The sequence below is a fragment of the Lactuca virosa genome, chromosome 1 (genome assembly GCF_052849685.1).
Source record: "Lactuca virosa cultivar CGN04683 chromosome 1, Lactuca_virosa_CGN04683_v6, whole genome shotgun sequence".
NCBI lineage: Eukaryota > Viridiplantae > Streptophyta > Magnoliopsida > Asterales > Asteraceae > Lactuca > Lactuca virosa.
In genome coordinates, this window is record NC_136426.1 from 264,755,271 (window position 1) to 264,772,124 (window position 16,854).

Below are 16,854 nucleotides of genomic sequence, written 5' to 3' on the forward strand. Positions count from 1 at the left end.
CACGCTTGATGGTTTTCGTAATTTTGGAACGGAGCCGATCGATCACGTGGGTCCCACGCCTCGCGTACGAAAAACAAAGGAGGTTCTGATTCTTGTAAGGCATAAAAACAATTAGCATGGATAGTATTTCGGGTGCGATCATACCAACACTAATGCACCGGATCCCATCAGAACTTCGCAGATAAGCTTGCTTGGAGGAGAGTAGTACTAGGATGGGTGACCCCTTGGGAAGTCCTCGTGTTGCACCCCCTTTTTCGCTGCCCGTTTGCATTTTTTTAGATTTTGCGTATGGTTTTTTTGTTTGTTTTTGTTATTTCTATGCGTGGGTGGTCTCCGGTTCATGCTTGATGGTTTACGTATTTTTGGAACGGAGCCGGTCGATCACGTGGGTCCCACGCCTCGCGTACGAAAAACAAAGGAGGTTGTACTTCTTGTAAGGCATAAAAACAATAAGCATGGATAGTATTTCAGGTGCGATCATACCAGCACTAATGCACCAGATCCCATCAGAAGTCCGCAGATAAGCGTGCTTCACGAGAGTAGTACTAAGATGGGTGACTCCCTAGGAAGTCCTCGTGTTGCACTCCCTTTTTCACTGCCCGTATGCGTTTTTTTTGGATTTTGTGTACTGTTTTTTTGTTTATTTTTGTTATTTCTGTGCGTGGGTGGTCCCCGGTTAATGCTTGATGGTTTTCGTATTTTTGGAACGGAGCCGATCGATCGCGTGGGTCCCACGCCTCGCGTACAAAAAACAAAGGAGGTTCTGCTTCTTGTAACGCATAAAAACAATAAGCATGGATAGTATTTCGGGTGCGATCATACCGGCACTAATGCATCAGATCCCATCAAAACATCAGAACTCCACTGTTAAGCGTGCTTGGGCGAGAGTAGTACTAGGATGGGTGACCCCCTGAGAAGTCCTCGTGTTGCACCCCCTTTTTCGTTGCCGGTTTGCGTTTTTTTGGATTTTGCGTACGGTTTTCTTGTTTATTTTTGTTATTTCTATGCGTGGTTGGTCTCCGGTTCATGCTTGATGGTTTTCGTATTTTTTGAACGGAGTCGATCCATCACGTGGGTCCAACGCCTCGCATACGAAAAACAAAGCAGGTTTCTGCTTCTTGTAAGGCATAAAAACAATAAGCATGGATAGTATTTCGGGTGCGATCATATCAGCACTAATGCACCGGATCCTATCAGAACTTCGCAGTTAAGTGTGCTTGGGTGAGAGTAGTACTAGGATGGGTGACCCCCTGGGAATTCTTCGTGTTGCACCCCTTTTTCGCTGCCTGTTTGCATTTTTTGGATTTTGCGTACGGTTTTTTTTGTTTATTTTTGTTATTTCTATGCGTGGGTGGTCTCTGGTTCATGCTTGATGTTTTTCGCATTTTTTGAACGGAGCCCATCCATCACGTGGGTCCCACGCCTCGCGTACGAAAAACAAAGGAGGTTCTGCTTCTTGTAAGGCATAAAAACAATAAGCATGGATAGTATTTCGGGTGCGATCATACCTGCACTAATGCACCGGATCCCATCAGAACTCCGCAGTTAAGTGTGCTTGGGTGAGAGTAGTACTAGGATGGGTGACCCCATGGGAATTCTTCCTGTTGCACCCACTTTTTCGCTGCCTGTTTGCTTTTTTTGGATTTTACGTACGGTTTTTTTGTTTATTTTTGTTATTTCTATGCGTGGGTGGTCTCCGGTTCACGCTTGATGGTTTTCGTAATTTTGGAACGGAGCCGATCGATCACGTGGGTCCCACGCCTCGCTTACGAAAAACAATGGAGGTTCTGATTCTTGTAAGGCATAAAAACAATTAGCATGGATAGTATTTCGGGTGCGATCATACCAACACTAATGCACCGGATCCCATCAGAACTCCGCAGATAAGCGTGCTTGGGGGAGAGTAGTACTAGGATGGGTGACCCCTTGGGAAGTCCTCGTGTTGCACCCCCTTTTTCGCTGCCCGTTTGCGTTTTTTTAGATTTTGCGTACGGTTTTTTTGTTTGTTTTTGTTATTTCTATGTGTGGGTGGTCTCGGGTTCATGCTTGATGGTTTTCGTATTTTTGGAACGGAGTCGATCGATCACGTGGGTCCCACGCCTCGCGTACGAAAAACAAAGGAGGTTCTGCTTCTTGTAAGGCATAAAAACAATAAGCATGGATATTAATTCGGGTGCGATCATACCAGCACTAATGCACCGGATCCCATCAGAACTTCGCAGTTAAGTGTGCTTGGGTCAGAGTAGTACTAGGATGGGTGATCCCCTGGGAAGTCTTCGTGTTGCACCCCTTTTTCGCTTCCCGTTTGCGTTTTTTGGATTTTGCGTACGGTTTTTTTTGTTTATTTTTGTTATTTCTATGCGTGGGTGGTCTCCGGTTCATGCTTGATGGTTTTCGTATTTTTGGAACGGAGCCGATCGATCACGTGGGTGCTACGCCTCGCGTACATAAAACAAAGGAGGTTCTGCTTCTTGTAAGGCATAAAAGCAATAAGCATGGATAGTATTTCGGGTGCAATCATACCAGCACTAATGCACCGGATCCCATCAGAACTTCGCAGATAAGCGTGCTTGGGCGAGAGTAGTACTAAGATGGGTGACCCCCTAGGAAGTCCTTGTGTTGCACCTCCTTTTTCGCTGCCCTTTGCGTTTTTTTGGATTTTGCGTACGGTTTTTTTGTTTATTTTTGTTATTTCTATGCGTGGGTGGTCCCCGTTTAATGCTTGATGGTTTTCGTATTTTTGGAAGGGAGCCGATCGATCACGTGGGTCCCACGCCTCGCGTACGAAAAACAAAGGAGGTTCTGCTTCTTGTAAGGCATAAAAACAATAAGCATTGATAGTATTTCGGGTGCGATCATACCAGCACCAATGCACCGGATCCCATCAGAACTCTGTTGTTAAGCGTGCTTGGGCGAGAGTAACACTAGGATGGGTGACCCCCTGAGAAGTCCTCATGTTGCACCCCCTTTTTCGCTGCCCATTTGCATTTTTTTGGATTTTGCATACGGTTTTTTTGTTTATTTTTGTTATTTCTAGGCGTGGTTGGTCTCCGGTTCATGCTTGATGGTTTTCGTATTTTTTGAACGGAGCCGATCCATCACGTAGGTCCTACGCCTCGCGTACGATAAACAAAGGAGGTTCTGCTTCTTGTAAGGCATAAAAACAATACGCATGGATATTATTTCGGGTGCGATCATACCAGCACTAATGCACCGGATCCCATCAGAACTTCGCAGTTAAGTGTGCTTGGGTGAGAGTAGTACTAGGATGGGTGACCCCCTGGGAAGTCTTCGTGTTGCACCCCTTTTTCGCTACCCGTTTGCGTTTTTTGGATTTTGCGTACGGTTTTTTTTTTTTGTTTTTTTTGTTATTTCTATGCGTGGGTGGTCTCCGGTTCATGCTTGATGGTTTTCGTATTTTTGGAACGAAGCCGATCGATCACTTGGGTCCCATGCCTCAGGCCTTGCGTACGAAAAACAAAGGAGGTTCTCCTTTTTGTAAGGCATAAAAACAATAAGCATGGATAGTATTTCAGGTGCGATTTTACCAGCACTAATGAACCAGATTCCATTAGAACTTCGTAGTTAAGCGTGCTTGGGCGAGAGTAGTACTAGGATGGGTGACCGCCTGGGAAGTCTTCATGTTGCACCCCCTTTTTCGTTGCCCGTTTGCGTTTTTTTGGATTTTACGTACGGTTTTTTATTTATTTTTGTTATTTCTATGCGTGGGTGGTCTCCGGTTCATGCTTGTTGGTTTTCGTATTTTTGGAACGAAGCCGATTAATCACTTGGGTCCCACGCCTCAGGCCTTGCGTATGAAAAACAGAGGAGGTTCTGCTTTTTGTAAGGCATAAAAACAATAAGCATGGATAGTATTTCAGGTGCGATCATATCAGCACTAGTGCACCGGATTCCATCAGAACTTCGCAGTTAAGCGTGCTTGGGCGAGAGTAGTACTAGGATGGGTGACCGCCTGGGAATTCCTCGTGTTGCACCCCCTTTTTCGTTGCCCGTTTGCGTTTTTTTGGATTTTGCGTACGGTTTTTTTTATTTATTTTTGTTATTTCTATGCGTGGGTGGTCACCGGTTCACGCTTGATGGTTTTCGTAATTTTGGAACGGAGCCGATCGATCACGTGGGTCCCACGCCTCGCGTACGAAAAACAAAGGAGGTTCTGATTCTTGTAAGGCATAAAAACAATTAGCATGGATAGTATTTCGGGTGCGATCATACCAACACTAATGCACCGGATCCCATCAGAACTTCGCAGATAAGCTTGCTTGGAGGAGAGTAGTACTAGGATGGGTGACCCCTTGGGAAGTCCTCGTGTTGCACCCCCTTTTTCGCTGCCCGTTTGCATTTTTTTAGATTTTGCGTATGGTTTTTTTGTTTGTTTTTGTTATTTCTATGCGTGGGTGGTCTCCGGTTCATGCTTGATGGTTTACGTATTTTTGGAACGGAGCCGGTCGATCACGTGGGTCCCACGCCTCGCGTACGAAAAACAAAGGAGGTTGTACTTCTTGTAAGGCATAAAAACAATAAGCATGGATAGTATTTCAGGTGCGATCATACCAGCACTAATGCACCAGATCCCATCAGAAGTCCGCAGATAAGCGTGCTTCACGAGAGTAGTACTAAGATGGGTGACTCCCTAGGAAGTCCTCGTGTTGCACTCCCTTTTTCACTGCCCGTATGCGTTTTTTTTGGATTTTGTGTACTGTTTTTTTGTTTATTTTTGTTATTTCTGTGCGTGGGTGGTCCCCGGTTAATGCTTGATGGTTTTCGTATTTTTGGAACGGAGCCGATCGATCACGTGGGTCCCACGCCTCGCGTACAAAAAACAAAGGAGGTTCTGCTTCTTGTAAGGCATAAAAAACAATAAGCATGGATAGTATTTCGGGTGCGATCATACCGGCACTAATGCATCAGATCCCATCAAAACATCAGAACTCCACTGTTAAGCGTGCTTGGGTGAGAGTAGTACTAGGATGGGTGACCCCCTGAGAAGTCCTCGTGTTGCACCCCCTTTTTCGCTGCCCGTTTGCGTTTTTTTGGATTTTGCGTACGGTTTTCTTGTTTATTTTTGTTATTTCTATGCGTGGTTGGTCTCCGGTTCATGCTTGATGGTTTTCGTATTTTTTGAACGGAGCCGATCCATCACGTGGGTCCAACGCCTCGCATACGAAAAACAAAGCAGGTTTCTGCTTCTTGTAAGGCATAAAAACAATAAGCATGGATAGTATTTCGGGTGCGATCATATCAGCACTAATGCACCGGATCCTATCAGAACTTCGCAGTTAAGTGTGCTTGGGTGAGAGTAGTACTAGGATGGGTGACCCCCTGGGAATTCTTCGTGTTGCACCCCTTTTACGCTGCCTGTTTGCATTTTTTGGATTTTGCGTACGGTTTTTTTTGTTTATTTTTGTTATTTCTATGCGTGGGTGGTCTCTGGTTCATGCTTGATGTTTTTCGTATTTTTTGAACGGAGCCCATCCATCACGTGGGTCCGACGCCTCGCGTACGAAAAACAAAGGAGGTTCTGCTTCTTGTAAGGCATAAAAACAATAAGCATGGATAGTATTTCGGGTGCGATCATACCTGCACTAATGCACCGGATCCCATCAGAACTCCGCAGTTAAGTGTGCTTGGGTGAGAGTAGTACTAGGATGGGTGACCCCATGGGAATTCTTCCTGTTGCACCCACTTTTTCGCTGCCTGTTTGCTTTTTTGGATTTTACGTACGGTTTTTTTGTTTATTTTTGTTATTTCTATGCGTGGGTGGTCTCCGGTTCACGCTTGATGGTTTTCGTAATTTTGGAACGGAGCCGATCGATCACGTGGGTCCCACGCCTCGCTTACGAAAAACAATGGAGGTTCTGATTCTTGTAAGGCATAAAAACAATTAGCATGGATAGTATTTCGGGTGCGATCATACCAACACTAATGCACCGGATCCCATCAGAACTCCGCAGATAAGCGTGCTTGGGGGAGAGTAGTACTAGGATGGGTGACCCCTTGGGAAGTCCTCGTGTTGCACCCCCTTTTTCGCTGCCCGTTTGCGTTTTTTTAGATTTTGCGTACGGTTTTTTTGTTTGTTTTTGTTATTTCTATGCGTGGGTGGTCTCGGGTTCATGCTTGATGGTTTTCGTATTTTTGGAACGGAGTCGATCGATCACGTGGGTCCCACGCCTCGCGTACGAAAAACAAAGGAGGTTCTGCTTCTTGTAAGGCATAAAAACAATAAGCATGGATATTAATTCGGGTGCGATCATACCAGCACTAATGCACCGGATCCCATCAGAACTTCGCAGTTAAGTGTGCTTGGGTCAGAGTAGTACTAGGATGGGTGATCCCCTGGGAAGTCTTCGTGTTGCACCCCTTTTTCGCTTCCCGTTTGCGTTTTTTGGATTTTGCTTACGGTTTTTTTTGTTTATTTTTGTTATTTCTATGCGTGGGTGGTCTCCGGTTCATGCTTGATGGTTTTCGTATTTTTGGAACGGAGCCGATCGATCACGTGGGTGCTACGCCTCGCGTACATAAAACAAAGGAGGTTCTGCTTCTTGTAAGGCATAAAAGCAATAAGCATGGATAGTATTTCGGGTGCAATCATACCAGCACTAATGCACCGGATCCCATCAGAACTTCGCAGATAAGCGTGCTTGGGCGAGAGTAGTACTAAGATGGGTGACCCCCTAGGAAGTCCTCGTGTTGCACCCCCTTTTTCGCTGCCCTTTGCGTTTTTTTGGATTTTGCGTACGGTTTTTTTGTTTATTTTTGTTATTTCTATGCGTGGGTGGTCCCCGTTTAATGCTTGATGGTTTTCGTATTTTTGGAAGGGAGCCGATCGATCACGTGGGTCCCACGCCTCGCGTACGAAAAACAAAGGAGGTTCTGCTTCTTGTAAGGCATAAAAACAATAAGCATTGATAGTATTTCGGGTGCGATCATACCAGCACCAATGCACCGGATCCCATCAGAACTCTGTTGTTAAGCGTGCTTGGGCGAGAGTAACACTAGGATGGGTGACCCCCTGAGAAGTCCTCATGTTGCACCCCCTTTTTCGCTGCCCATTTGCATTGTTTTGGATTTTGCATACGGTTTTTTTGTTTATTTTTGTTATTTCTAGGCGTGGTTGGTCTCCGGTTCATGCTTGATGGTTTTCGTATTTTTTGAACGGAGCCGATCCATCACGTAGGTCCTACGCCTCGCGTACGATAAACAAAGGAGGTTCTGCTTCTTGTAAGGCATAAAAACAATACGCATGGATATTATTTCGGGTGCGATCATACCAGCACTAATGCACCGGATCCCATCAGAACTTCGCAGTTAAGTGTGCTTGGGTGAGAGTAGTACTAGGATGGGTGACCCCCTGGGAAGTCTTCGTGTTGCACCCCTTTTTCGCTACCCGTTTGCGTTTTTTGGATTTTGCATACGGTTTTTTTTTTGTTTTTTTTGTTATTTCTATGCGTGGGTGGTCTCCGGTTCATGCTTGATGGTTTTCGTATTTTTGGAACGAAGCCGATCGATCACTTGGGTCCCATGCCTCAGGCCTTGCGTACGAAAAACAAAGGAGGTTCTGCTTTTTGTAAGGCATAAAAACAATAAGCATGGATAGTATTTCAGGTGCGATCTTACCAGCACTAATGAACCAGATTCCATGTTGCACCCCCTTTTTCGTTGCCCGTTTGCGTTTTTTTGGATTTTACGTACGGTTTTTTATTTATTTTTGTTATTTCTATGCGTGGGTGGTCTCCGGTTCACGCTTGATGGTTTTCGTAATTTTGGAACGGAGTCGATCGATCATGTGGGTCCCACGCCTCGTGTACGAAAAACAAAGGAGGTTCTGATTCTTGTAAGGCATAAAAACAATAAGCATGGATAGTATTTCGGGTGCGATCATACCAGCACTAATGCACCGGATCCCATCAGAACTGCGCAGATAAGCGTGCTTGGGGTGGAGTAGTACTAGGATGGGTGATCCCTTGGGAATGCCTCGTGTTGCACCCCCTTTTTCGCTGCCCGTTTGCGTTTTTTTAGATTTTGCGTACGGTTTTTTTGTTTGTTGTTGTTATTTCTATGCGTGGGTGGTCTTCGGTTCATGCTTGATGGTTTACGTATTTTTGGAACGGAGCCGGTCGATCACGTGGGTCCCACGCCTCGCGTACGAAAAACAAAGCAGGTTCTACTTCTTGTAAGGCATAAAAACAATAAGCATGGATAGTATTTCAGGTGCGATCATACCAGCACTAATGCATCAGATCCCATCAGAAGTCCGCAGATAAGCGTGCTTCACGAGAGTAGTACTAAGATGGGTGACTCCCTAGGAAGTCCTCGTGTTACACTCCCTTTTTCACTGCCCGTATGGGTTTTTTTTTGGATTTTGCGTACGGTTTTTTTGTTTATTTTTGTTATTTCTATGCGTGGGTGGTCCCCGGTTAAGACTTGATGGTTTTCGTATTTTTTGGACGGAGCCGATCCATCACGTGGGTCCAACGCCTCGCGTACGAAAAACAAAGCAGGTTCTGCTTCTTGTAAGGCATAAAAACAATAAGCATGGATAATATTTCGGGTGCGATCATACCAGCACTAATGCACCGGATCCCATCGGAACTTCGCAGTTAAGTGTGCTTGGGTGAGAGTAGTACTATGTGACAACCGTCAAATTTCGGTCAAGTCAAAGTCAAACAAAGTCAACAAGTCAAACCGGTCAACTCCAATAACCCTTGTATGTTAGGGTTTACGTTATGTAATCACTATACAATTCGCTATTTTAATGAGAAATCATCATTTGGAAAGTTCATGTGTTTGATTTTCCTTAGCCTTAACAGTGCTAAACAACGAACCAAAGCGATAAAACACTATTGTACAATCATCGGGATTGTGTACGACACTAAAACACGGTTTAACGGGGTTTACGAACCTTGCGTTGTGAAGCCGGACACTCAAATTAATCACAAACGAAACCTCTCTAAATCGTTTTCACTCTATCTCTTTCTATTTGAAATCTCTCTCAAATCTCTCCCAAATCTCTCTCAAAAGTTACTTTAACTTTTTGTAATCATTTGGGTCATATCGACCCTTAACCGGGTCAAAAATCGCTTGAAACGGGGTAAAAACGGGTAAAATAGCCTTAAGGACCTGGAACTGAAGCTTCAGGACCGAAGCCTCTCATCCGAGGCCTCGGATCCGAAGCCTCTCATCAGGACCGAAGCTGAAGCCTCTCAGGAGACCGAATCCGAAGCCATCAGACAGCAGCCTCGCATGCGAGGGTCCGAATCCGGCCTCCATGCGAGAGGTCTCGCAGACGGCCCCTTTTTACCGGTTTTTCGACTACGACTTCGTTTTAACTCCGTTTTTCATTATTTTAACGTGGGATTTTCACCCAAAACTTTATTTTATAAACTAAGGCCCCAAAATATATAAATCTCCAGGGTTTTTATAAAAATATATTAAAAGAATTAGTGGTTGAACTAATTATTGAGGGAATATTTGTTTTTCCTTAATTTATGGCAAAAGCAAACCACCACCACCTCACTCTATGATTAGCCACTCTTTCCACTACTCCTTGTCACCTTAGTAGACCTTTACACCCAATCTCTAGCTCTTCCCACGTTCTAAGAGCTGGAGGATTGATCCTCTCTCCTCATTCTCCATAAAGTTCTTTCATTCTACACTTAGCAACCAAAGGACACTCTCCAAAATTCTCTCATCTTTTCTCTCAACTTCAAGAACTTCAAGGCTTTCTTCAGGGATTTCTTTCTTCAATTAGTAAGTATCTTTATCATTCATATAATTATTACACTCCATTCTACTCAAATCATTGATATCTTACACAAATTCCATCTTATTCGATGTTAGATTCTCGAATCATCAAGACATCTTCTTAGTGTTCTTGGGTTGAACACTTCCTCTCTCTCACTTTCATCTATTGAAACCACATAGGGTGAGTTCATACCCCTACATTTACATGTTTTTCTTAAGTTTTAAGGGGGGAATACAAGTAAAATCATCAAGAACACAATTAAACTTTTTCTATCAGATTACATCAGAAAAGATGAACTTCGATCACGGACTGTTTTGGTCAACTTAAATATTTTAGTTTTCAAAACTGTTCCAGGTGCAAGTAGTTCAAACTCTTAGCTTTAAAATGGCTACTTGCACATCTCCATATGATTTTTCTACAATTTATGGTGATTTTTACAAAACTGCCTGTCATTTCAGAGGCAAACCCGGACCAGTCTGTGATTATGAACATTTTCACCTCTGTTAGAGATCACTAAAAATCATGATAAAATTTACGAACAAACTAGACTCATATTCCAAACTCTCAGAATTTGCGGATTTGGATTTAGAGCTTTGATGATTTTTCTATAAATTTTCTAAGAACAGTAACTGAAACTGTATTCAACGAAAAGTTGCTGTCAATTTCATTATACCTTGTAACATGTTGAGCAAGGTGTATATCTTTATGTGATTATATGTTATTGCAATATATGACATTTTATCTTAATATTTAGACACACATCAGTTTACAAATGGATTTGGACATATAAAATATAAAGAATAACAAGTGATTATAATCAAAGTACAACCGATACATTCAAACATTTAATAAACTATTTTGAATATAGTTTGCATACATTACTACGTACTACCCTTGGTTGATAAACTATAATAGGTATAGTTTATGATACATTACATAACACATACATTTAAAAAGGGTACATTTATACAAAGGATATTTTCATTAAGCAAGGTACGACCATACGGTACCAAGTTTTCATAACACGTAATTCCGTTAATGACTTTGTGAGACATTTACTTCAAATTACCATTAAGTCCTGTATTGTAACCAGAGTCTCCTTGAGGGAGAGCGTGATAGTTGTGTATAGATCTATATTGGGTTTGACAAACCCACACCTAAACTGCATGCAACAGTTAGACCGATAGGTCTGGGGTGACAAATGTCATAACATTTCCGACGCCCGAAGAACGTCGTTTTAGGCAACCTTGGTCATAGCATGGTTATAATAAACTCACACAAAGTATTAATAAATATTGGAATTTACGGGAACTTCAGTAAAATTAAACGAGTTTATGTCGATTTAAACTTACATTATTTATTATAAGTAAGAAAAGTTACTTATACATTTCGGTCTTTGAATTTAAGACTACATATACATTTTAAGGAAAATATTGGATTTTCTAAAACAAATACTACTTTTACAAACGAAAGGCTTTTAATAATATCAAACAAAAGCTTATGAACTCACCAACCTTTGTGTTGACACTTTTCCAAACAACTTGTATTCTCAGGAAATCATTAAACAGGTAACCAAGTGCTTTTGAGGATGGGATGCTAAGGCGTCTACTATTTCATATTTTGTCAACATATTGTAATTGATTCGTAAACATGTAATTCATACAATGATGTAACTTTTTCAATTATATATATATATATATATATATATATATATATATATATATATATATATATATATATATGTTGGTTGTGTTTGCTTGAATTACTATTACAATTGTTGTTATGATACTATACATGAAGTCCTCCACCCCCGAACGTTTCCGCCATCCTTGGTTTGGGGGTGTGACATACTAGGATGGGTGACCCCTGGGAAGTCTTCGTGTTGCACCCCCTTTTTCGCTGCCTGTTTGCGTTTTTTGGATTTTGCGTACGGTTTTTTTGTTTATTTTTGTTATTTCTATGCGTGGGTGGTCTCCGGTTCATGCTTGATGGTTTTCGTATTTTTGGAACGGAGCCGATCGATCACGTGCGTCCTACGCCTCGCGTACGTAAAACAAAGGAGGTTCTGCTTCTTGTAAGGCATAACAACAATAAGCATGGATATTATTTCGGGTGCGATCATACCAGCACTAATGCAACGAATCCCATCAGAACTTCGTAGATAAGCGTTCTTGGGCGAGAGTAGTACTAAGATGGGTGACCCCCTAGGAAGTCCTCGTGTTGCCCCACCCTTTTCGCTGCCCGTTTGCGTTTTTTTTTGGATTTTGCGTATGGTTTTTTTGTTTATTTTTATTATTTCTATGCGTGGGTGGTCCCCGGTTAATGCTTGATGGTTTTCGAATTTATGGAACGGAGCCGATCGATCACGTGGGTCCCATGCCTCGCGTACGAAAAACAAAGGAGGTTCTGCTTCTTGTAAGGCATAAAAACAATAAGCATGGATAGTAATTCGGGTGCGATCATACCAGCACTAATGCACCGGATCCCATCAGAACTCCGCTGTTAAGCATGCTTGGGCGAGAGTAGTACTAAGATGGGTGACCCCCTAGGAAGTCCTCGTGTTGCGCCCCCTTTTTCGCTGCCCATTTGCGTTTTTTTGGATTTTGCGTACGGTTTTTTTGTTTATTTTTGTAATTCTATGCGTGGGTGGTCCCCGGTTAATGCTTGATGGTTTTCGTATTTTTGGAACGGAGCTGATCGATCACGTGGGTCCCACGCCTCGCGTACGAAAAACAAAGGAGGTTCTGCTTCTTGTAAGTCATAAACACAATAAGCATGGATAGTATTTCGGGTGCGATCATACCAGCACCAATGCACCGGATCCCATCTGAACTCCGCTGTTAAGCGTGCTTGGGCGAGAGTAGTACTAGGATGGGTGACCCCCTAAGAAGTCCTCATGTTGCACCCCCTTTTTCGCGGCCCGTTTGCGTTTTTTTGGATTTTGCATACGGTTTTTTTGTTTATTTTTGTTATTTCTATACGTGGTTGGTCTCCGGTTCATGCTTGATGGTTTTCGTATTTTTTGAACGGAGCTGATCCATCACGTAGGTCCTACGCCTCGCGTACGAAAAACAAAGGAGGTTCTGCTTCTTGTAAGGCATAAAAACAATAAGTATGGATATTATTTCGGGTGTGATCATAACAGCACTAATGCACCGGATCCCATCAGAACTTCGCAGTTAAGTGTGCTTGGGTCAGAGTAGTACTAGGATGGGTTACCCCCTGGGAAGTCTTCGTGTTGCACCCCCTTTTTAGCTTCCCGTTTGCGTTTTTTGGATTTTGCGTACGGTTTTTTTTGTTTATTTTTGTTATTTCTATGCGTGGGTGGTCTCCGGTTCATGCTTGATGGTTTTCGTATTTTTGGAACGAAGCCGATCGATCACTTGGGTCCCACGCCTCATGCCTTGCGTACGAAAAACAAAGGAGGTTCTGTTTTTTGTAAGGCATAAAAACAATAAGCATGGATAGTATTTCAGGTGCGATCATATCAGCACTAATGCACCGGATTCCATCAAAACTTCGCAGTTAAGTGTGCTTGGGCGAGAGTAGTACTAGGATGGGTGACCGCCTGGGAAGTCCTCGTGTTGCACCCCCTTTTTCGTTGCCCGTTTGCGTTTTTTTGCCCGTTTGCGTTTTTTTGGATTTTGCGTACGGTTTTTTTTCTTTATTTTTTTTATTTCTATGCGTGGGTGGTCTCCGGTTCACGCTTGATGGTTTTCGTTATTTTGGAACGGAGCCGATCGATCACGTGGGTCCCACACCTCGCGTACGAAAAACAAAGGAGGTTCTGATTCTTGTAAGGCATAAAAACAATTAGCATGGATGGTATTTCGGGTGCGATCATACCAGCACTAATGCACCGGATCCCATCAGAACTCCGCAGATAAGCGTGCTTGGGGGAGAGTAGTACTAGGATGGGTGACCCCTTGGGAAGTCCTCGTGTTGCACCCCCTTTTTCGCTGCCCGTTTGCATTTTTTTAGATTTTACGTACGATTTTTTTATTTGTTTTTGTTATTTCTATGCGTGGGTGGTCTCCGGTTCATGCTTGATGGTTTTCGTATTTTTGGAACGGAGCCGATCGACCACGTGGGTCCCACGCCTCGCGTACGAAAAACAAAGGAGGTGCTGCTTCTTGTAAGGCATAAAAACAATAAGCATGGATAGTATTTCAGGTGCGATGATACCAGCACTAATGCACCAGATCCCATAAGAAGTTCGCAGATAAGCGTGCTTGGCAAGAGTAGTACTAAGATGGGTGACTCCCTAGGAACTCCTCGTGTTGCACTCCCTTTTTCACTGCCCGTATGCGTTTTTTTGGATTTTGTGTACGGTTTTTTTGTTTGTTATTTCTATGCGTGGGTGGTCCCCGGTTAATGCTTGATGGTTTTCGTATTTTTGGAACGGAGCCGGTCGATCACGTGGGTCCCACGCCTCGCGTACGAAAAACAAAGGAGGTTCTGCTTCTTGTAAGGCATAAAAACAATAAGCATGGATAGTATTTCGGGTGCGATCATACCAGCACTAATGCATCAAATCCCATCAGAACATCAGAACTCCGCTGTTAAGCGTGCTTGGGCGAGAGTAGTACTAGGATGGGTGACCCCCTGAGAAGTCCTCGTGTTGCACCTCCTTTTTCGCTGCCCGTTTGCGTTTTTTTGGATTTTGCGTACGGTTTTTTTGTTTATTTTTGTTATTTCTATGCGTGGTTGGTCTCTGGTTCATGCTTGATGGTTTTCGTATTTTTTGAACGGAGCCGATCCATCACGTGGGTCCAATGCCTCGCGTACGAAAAACAAAGCAGGTTCTGCTTCTTGTAAGGCATAAAATCAATAAGCACGGATAGTATTTCGGGTGCGATTATACCAGCACTAATGCACCGGATCTCATCATAACTTCGCAGTTAAGTGTGCTTGGGTGAGAGTAGTACTAGGATGGGTGACCCCCTGGGAATTCTTCGTGTTGCACCCCCTTTTTCGCTGCCTGTTTGCGTTTTTTGGATTTTGCGTACGGTTTTTTTTGTTTATTTTTGTTATTTCTATGTGTGGTTGGTCTCTGGTTCATGCTTGATGTTTTTCGTATTTTTTGAACGGAGCCTATCCATCACGTGGGTCCCACGCCTCGCGTACGAAAAACAAAGGAGGTTCTGCTTCTTGTAAGGCATAAAAACAATAAGCATGGATAGTATTTCGGGTGCGATCATACCAGCACTAATGCACCGGATCCCATCAGAACTCCGCAGTTAAGTGTGCTTGGGTGAGAGTAGTACTAGGATGGGTAACCTCCTGGGAAGTCTTCGTGTTGCGCCCCCTTTTTCGCTGCCTGTTTGCGTTTTTTGGATTTTGTGTAAGGTTTTTTTTGTTTATTTTTGTTATTTCTATGCGTGGGTGGTCTCCGGTTCACGCTTGATGGTTTTTGTAATTTTGGAACGGAGCCGATCGATCACGTGGGTCCCACGCCTCGCGTACGAAAAACAAAGGAGGTTCTGATTCTTATAAGGCATAAAAACAATTAGCATGGATAGTATTTCGGGTGCGATCATACCAGCACTAATGCACCGGATCCCAGCAGAACTCCGCAGATAAGCGTGCTTGGGGGAGAGTAGTACTAGGATGGGTGACCCCTTGGGAAGTCCTCTTGTTGCACCCCCTTTTTCGCTGCCCGTTTGCGTTTTTTTAGATTTTGCGTACGGTTTTTTTGTTTGTTTTTGTTATTTCTATGCGTGGGTGGTCTCCGGTTCACGCTTGATGGTTTTTGTAATTTTGGAACGGAGCCGATCGATCACGTGGGTCCCACGCCTCGCGTACGAAAAACAAAGGAGGTTCTGCTTCTTGTAAGGCTTAAAAACAATAAGCATGGATAGTATTTCAGGTGTGATCATACCAGCACTAATGCACCAGATCCCATCAGAAGTCCGCAGATAAGCGTGCTTGGCGAGAGTAGTACTAAGATGGGTGACTCCCTAGGAAGTCCTCGTGTTGCACTCCCTTTTTCACTGCCCGTATGCGTTTTTTTGGATTTTGTGTACGGTTTTTTTGTTTATTTTTGTTATTTCTATGCGTGGGTGGTCCCCGGTTAATGCTTGATGGTTTTCGTATTTTTGGAACGGAGCCGATCGATCACGTGGGTCCCACGCCTCGCGTACGAAAAACAAAGGAGGTTCTGCTTCTTGTAAGGCATAAAAACAATAAGCATGGATAGTATTTCGGGTGCGATCATACCAGCACTAATGCATCAGATCCCATCAGAACATCAGAACTCCGTTGTTAAGCGTGCTTGGGTGAGAGTAGTACTAGGATGGGTGACCCCCTGAGAAGTCCTCGTGTTGCACCCCCTTTTTCGCTGCCCGTTTGCGATTTTTTGGATTTTGCATTCGGTTTTTTTGTTTATTTTTGTTATATCTATGTGTGGTTGGTCTCCGGTTCATGCTTGATGGTTTTCGTATTTTTTGAACGGAGCCGATCCATTACGTGGATCCAACGCCTCGCGTACGGAAAACAAAGCAGGTTCTACTTCTTGTAAGACATAAAAACAATAAGCATGGATAGTATTTCGGGTGTGATCATACCAGCACCAATGCACCGGATCCCATCAGAACTTCACAGTTAAGTGTGCTTGGGTGAGAGTAGTACTAGGATGGGTGACCCCCTGGGAAGTCTTCGTGTTGCACTCCCTTTTTCGCTGCCTGTTTGCATTTTTTTGGATTTTGCATACAGTTTTTTTGTTTATTTTTGTTATTTCTATGCGTGGGTGGGCTCTGGTTCATGCTTGATGGTTTTCGGATTTTTGGAACGGAGTCGATCGATCACGTGGGTCCCACGCCTCGCGTACGAAAAACAAAGGAGGTTCTGCTTCTTGTAAGGCATAAAAACAATAAGCATGCATAGTATTCCGGGTGCGATCATACCAGCACTAATGCACCAGATCCCATCAGAACTCCGCAGATAAGCGTGCTTGGGCGAGAGTAGTACTAAGATGGGTGACTCCCTAGGAAGTCCTCGTGTTCCACCCCCTTTTTCGCTGCCAGTTTGCGTTTTTTTGGATTTTGCGTACGGTTTTTTTTGTTTATTTTTGTTATTTCTATGCGTGGTTG

General features: G+C 43.5%; 29 non-coding genes and 10 pseudogenes across 29 annotated transcripts; all 39 read left to right on the top strand.

Moving 5' to 3' along the window:
• Nucleotides 1-130: 130 nt before the first annotated feature.
• On the top strand, nucleotides 131-249 carry LOC145151237 (5S ribosomal RNA). Its single transcript, XR_013731999.1, has one exon. It is a non-coding gene; the product is annotated as a 5S ribosomal RNA (ribosomal RNA).
• Nucleotides 250-469: 220 nt separating this feature from the next.
• On the top strand, nucleotides 470-587 carry LOC145151466 (5S ribosomal RNA; annotated as a pseudogene).
• A 221-nt stretch (nucleotides 588-808) lies between these two features.
• On the top strand, nucleotides 809-935 carry LOC145151122 (5S ribosomal RNA; annotated as a pseudogene).
• A 221-nt stretch (nucleotides 936-1,156) lies between these two features.
• Nucleotides 1,157-1,275, top strand: LOC145150597 (5S ribosomal RNA). The gene has a single exon (XR_013731411.1). It is a non-coding gene; the product is annotated as a 5S ribosomal RNA (ribosomal RNA).
• A 219-nt stretch (nucleotides 1,276-1,494) lies between these two features.
• Nucleotides 1,495-1,613, top strand: LOC145149553 (5S ribosomal RNA). The gene has a single exon (XR_013730409.1). It is a non-coding gene; the product is annotated as a 5S ribosomal RNA (ribosomal RNA).
• Nucleotides 1,614-1,832: 219 nt separating this feature from the next.
• LOC145150067 (5S ribosomal RNA) lies at nucleotides 1,833-1,951 on the top strand. The gene has a single exon (XR_013730897.1). It is a non-coding gene; the product is annotated as a 5S ribosomal RNA (ribosomal RNA).
• A 220-nt stretch (nucleotides 1,952-2,171) lies between these two features.
• On the top strand, nucleotides 2,172-2,290 carry LOC145150730 (5S ribosomal RNA). Its single transcript, XR_013731537.1, has one exon. It is a non-coding gene; the product is annotated as a 5S ribosomal RNA (ribosomal RNA).
• Nucleotides 2,291-2,509: 219 nt separating this feature from the next.
• Nucleotides 2,510-2,628, top strand: LOC145149735 (5S ribosomal RNA). Its single transcript, XR_013730584.1, has one exon. It is a non-coding gene; the product is annotated as a 5S ribosomal RNA (ribosomal RNA).
• Nucleotides 2,629-2,847: 219 nt separating this feature from the next.
• LOC145151169 (5S ribosomal RNA) lies at nucleotides 2,848-2,966 on the top strand. Its single transcript, XR_013731937.1, has one exon. It is a non-coding gene; the product is annotated as a 5S ribosomal RNA (ribosomal RNA).
• Nucleotides 2,967-3,186: 220 nt separating this feature from the next.
• Nucleotides 3,187-3,305, top strand: LOC145148652 (5S ribosomal RNA). The gene has a single exon (XR_013729526.1). It is a non-coding gene; the product is annotated as a 5S ribosomal RNA (ribosomal RNA).
• Nucleotides 3,306-3,534: 229 nt separating this feature from the next.
• LOC145151335 (5S ribosomal RNA) lies at nucleotides 3,535-3,653 on the top strand (annotated as a pseudogene).
• A 226-nt stretch (nucleotides 3,654-3,879) lies between these two features.
• On the top strand, nucleotides 3,880-3,998 carry LOC145149804 (5S ribosomal RNA). Its single transcript, XR_013730649.1, has one exon. It is a non-coding gene; the product is annotated as a 5S ribosomal RNA (ribosomal RNA).
• A 221-nt stretch (nucleotides 3,999-4,219) lies between these two features.
• On the top strand, nucleotides 4,220-4,338 carry LOC145151238 (5S ribosomal RNA). The gene has a single exon (XR_013732000.1). It is a non-coding gene; the product is annotated as a 5S ribosomal RNA (ribosomal RNA).
• A 220-nt stretch (nucleotides 4,339-4,558) lies between these two features.
• LOC145151468 (5S ribosomal RNA) lies at nucleotides 4,559-4,676 on the top strand (annotated as a pseudogene).
• Nucleotides 4,677-4,898: 222 nt separating this feature from the next.
• LOC145151264 (5S ribosomal RNA) lies at nucleotides 4,899-5,025 on the top strand (annotated as a pseudogene).
• A 221-nt stretch (nucleotides 5,026-5,246) lies between these two features.
• LOC145150598 (5S ribosomal RNA) lies at nucleotides 5,247-5,365 on the top strand. The gene has a single exon (XR_013731412.1). It is a non-coding gene; the product is annotated as a 5S ribosomal RNA (ribosomal RNA).
• A 219-nt stretch (nucleotides 5,366-5,584) lies between these two features.
• Nucleotides 5,585-5,703, top strand: LOC145149554 (5S ribosomal RNA). The gene has a single exon (XR_013730410.1). It is a non-coding gene; the product is annotated as a 5S ribosomal RNA (ribosomal RNA).
• A 218-nt stretch (nucleotides 5,704-5,921) lies between these two features.
• Nucleotides 5,922-6,040, top strand: LOC145150068 (5S ribosomal RNA). Its single transcript, XR_013730898.1, has one exon. It is a non-coding gene; the product is annotated as a 5S ribosomal RNA (ribosomal RNA).
• A 220-nt stretch (nucleotides 6,041-6,260) lies between these two features.
• LOC145150731 (5S ribosomal RNA) lies at nucleotides 6,261-6,379 on the top strand. Its single transcript, XR_013731538.1, has one exon. It is a non-coding gene; the product is annotated as a 5S ribosomal RNA (ribosomal RNA).
• Nucleotides 6,380-6,598: 219 nt separating this feature from the next.
• LOC145148279 (5S ribosomal RNA) lies at nucleotides 6,599-6,717 on the top strand. Its single transcript, XR_013729170.1, has one exon. It is a non-coding gene; the product is annotated as a 5S ribosomal RNA (ribosomal RNA).
• Nucleotides 6,718-6,936: 219 nt separating this feature from the next.
• On the top strand, nucleotides 6,937-7,055 carry LOC145151170 (5S ribosomal RNA). The gene has a single exon (XR_013731938.1). It is a non-coding gene; the product is annotated as a 5S ribosomal RNA (ribosomal RNA).
• Nucleotides 7,056-7,275: 220 nt separating this feature from the next.
• LOC145148653 (5S ribosomal RNA) lies at nucleotides 7,276-7,394 on the top strand. The gene has a single exon (XR_013729527.1). It is a non-coding gene; the product is annotated as a 5S ribosomal RNA (ribosomal RNA).
• Nucleotides 7,395-7,888: 494 nt separating this feature from the next.
• Nucleotides 7,889-8,007, top strand: LOC145151266 (5S ribosomal RNA). Its single transcript, XR_013732024.1, has one exon. It is a non-coding gene; the product is annotated as a 5S ribosomal RNA (ribosomal RNA).
• Nucleotides 8,008-8,227: 220 nt separating this feature from the next.
• LOC145151488 (5S ribosomal RNA) lies at nucleotides 8,228-8,345 on the top strand (annotated as a pseudogene).
• A 3,528-nt stretch (nucleotides 8,346-11,873) lies between these two features.
• Nucleotides 11,874-11,992, top strand: LOC145151182 (5S ribosomal RNA). Its single transcript, XR_013731950.1, has one exon. It is a non-coding gene; the product is annotated as a 5S ribosomal RNA (ribosomal RNA).
• Nucleotides 11,993-12,214: 222 nt separating this feature from the next.
• On the top strand, nucleotides 12,215-12,333 carry LOC145149184 (5S ribosomal RNA). Its single transcript, XR_013730039.1, has one exon. It is a non-coding gene; the product is annotated as a 5S ribosomal RNA (ribosomal RNA).
• A 219-nt stretch (nucleotides 12,334-12,552) lies between these two features.
• Nucleotides 12,553-12,671, top strand: LOC145149672 (5S ribosomal RNA). Its single transcript, XR_013730523.1, has one exon. It is a non-coding gene; the product is annotated as a 5S ribosomal RNA (ribosomal RNA).
• Nucleotides 12,672-12,891: 220 nt separating this feature from the next.
• On the top strand, nucleotides 12,892-13,010 carry LOC145151223 (5S ribosomal RNA). The gene has a single exon (XR_013731985.1). It is a non-coding gene; the product is annotated as a 5S ribosomal RNA (ribosomal RNA).
• A 227-nt stretch (nucleotides 13,011-13,237) lies between these two features.
• LOC145149594 (5S ribosomal RNA) lies at nucleotides 13,238-13,356 on the top strand. Its single transcript, XR_013730450.1, has one exon. It is a non-coding gene; the product is annotated as a 5S ribosomal RNA (ribosomal RNA).
• Nucleotides 13,357-13,595: 239 nt separating this feature from the next.
• LOC145148334 (5S ribosomal RNA) lies at nucleotides 13,596-13,714 on the top strand. The gene has a single exon (XR_013729222.1). It is a non-coding gene; the product is annotated as a 5S ribosomal RNA (ribosomal RNA).
• Nucleotides 13,715-13,934: 220 nt separating this feature from the next.
• Nucleotides 13,935-14,052, top strand: LOC145151481 (5S ribosomal RNA; annotated as a pseudogene).
• A 214-nt stretch (nucleotides 14,053-14,266) lies between these two features.
• Nucleotides 14,267-14,393, top strand: LOC145151282 (5S ribosomal RNA; annotated as a pseudogene).
• Nucleotides 14,394-14,613: 220 nt separating this feature from the next.
• Nucleotides 14,614-14,732, top strand: LOC145151051 (5S ribosomal RNA). Its single transcript, XR_013731848.1, has one exon. It is a non-coding gene; the product is annotated as a 5S ribosomal RNA (ribosomal RNA).
• Nucleotides 14,733-14,952: 220 nt separating this feature from the next.
• Nucleotides 14,953-15,071, top strand: LOC145148539 (5S ribosomal RNA). Its single transcript, XR_013729419.1, has one exon. It is a non-coding gene; the product is annotated as a 5S ribosomal RNA (ribosomal RNA).
• A 220-nt stretch (nucleotides 15,072-15,291) lies between these two features.
• Nucleotides 15,292-15,410, top strand: LOC145149129 (5S ribosomal RNA). Its single transcript, XR_013729987.1, has one exon. It is a non-coding gene; the product is annotated as a 5S ribosomal RNA (ribosomal RNA).
• A 220-nt stretch (nucleotides 15,411-15,630) lies between these two features.
• On the top strand, nucleotides 15,631-15,748 carry LOC145151398 (5S ribosomal RNA; annotated as a pseudogene).
• Nucleotides 15,749-15,968: 220 nt separating this feature from the next.
• On the top strand, nucleotides 15,969-16,095 carry LOC145151127 (5S ribosomal RNA; annotated as a pseudogene).
• Nucleotides 16,096-16,315: 220 nt separating this feature from the next.
• Nucleotides 16,316-16,434, top strand: LOC145150497 (5S ribosomal RNA). The gene has a single exon (XR_013731319.1). It is a non-coding gene; the product is annotated as a 5S ribosomal RNA (ribosomal RNA).
• A 220-nt stretch (nucleotides 16,435-16,654) lies between these two features.
• Nucleotides 16,655-16,773, top strand: LOC145150680 (5S ribosomal RNA). The gene has a single exon (XR_013731488.1). It is a non-coding gene; the product is annotated as a 5S ribosomal RNA (ribosomal RNA).
• The last annotated feature ends 81 nt before the right edge of the window (nucleotides 16,774-16,854 follow it).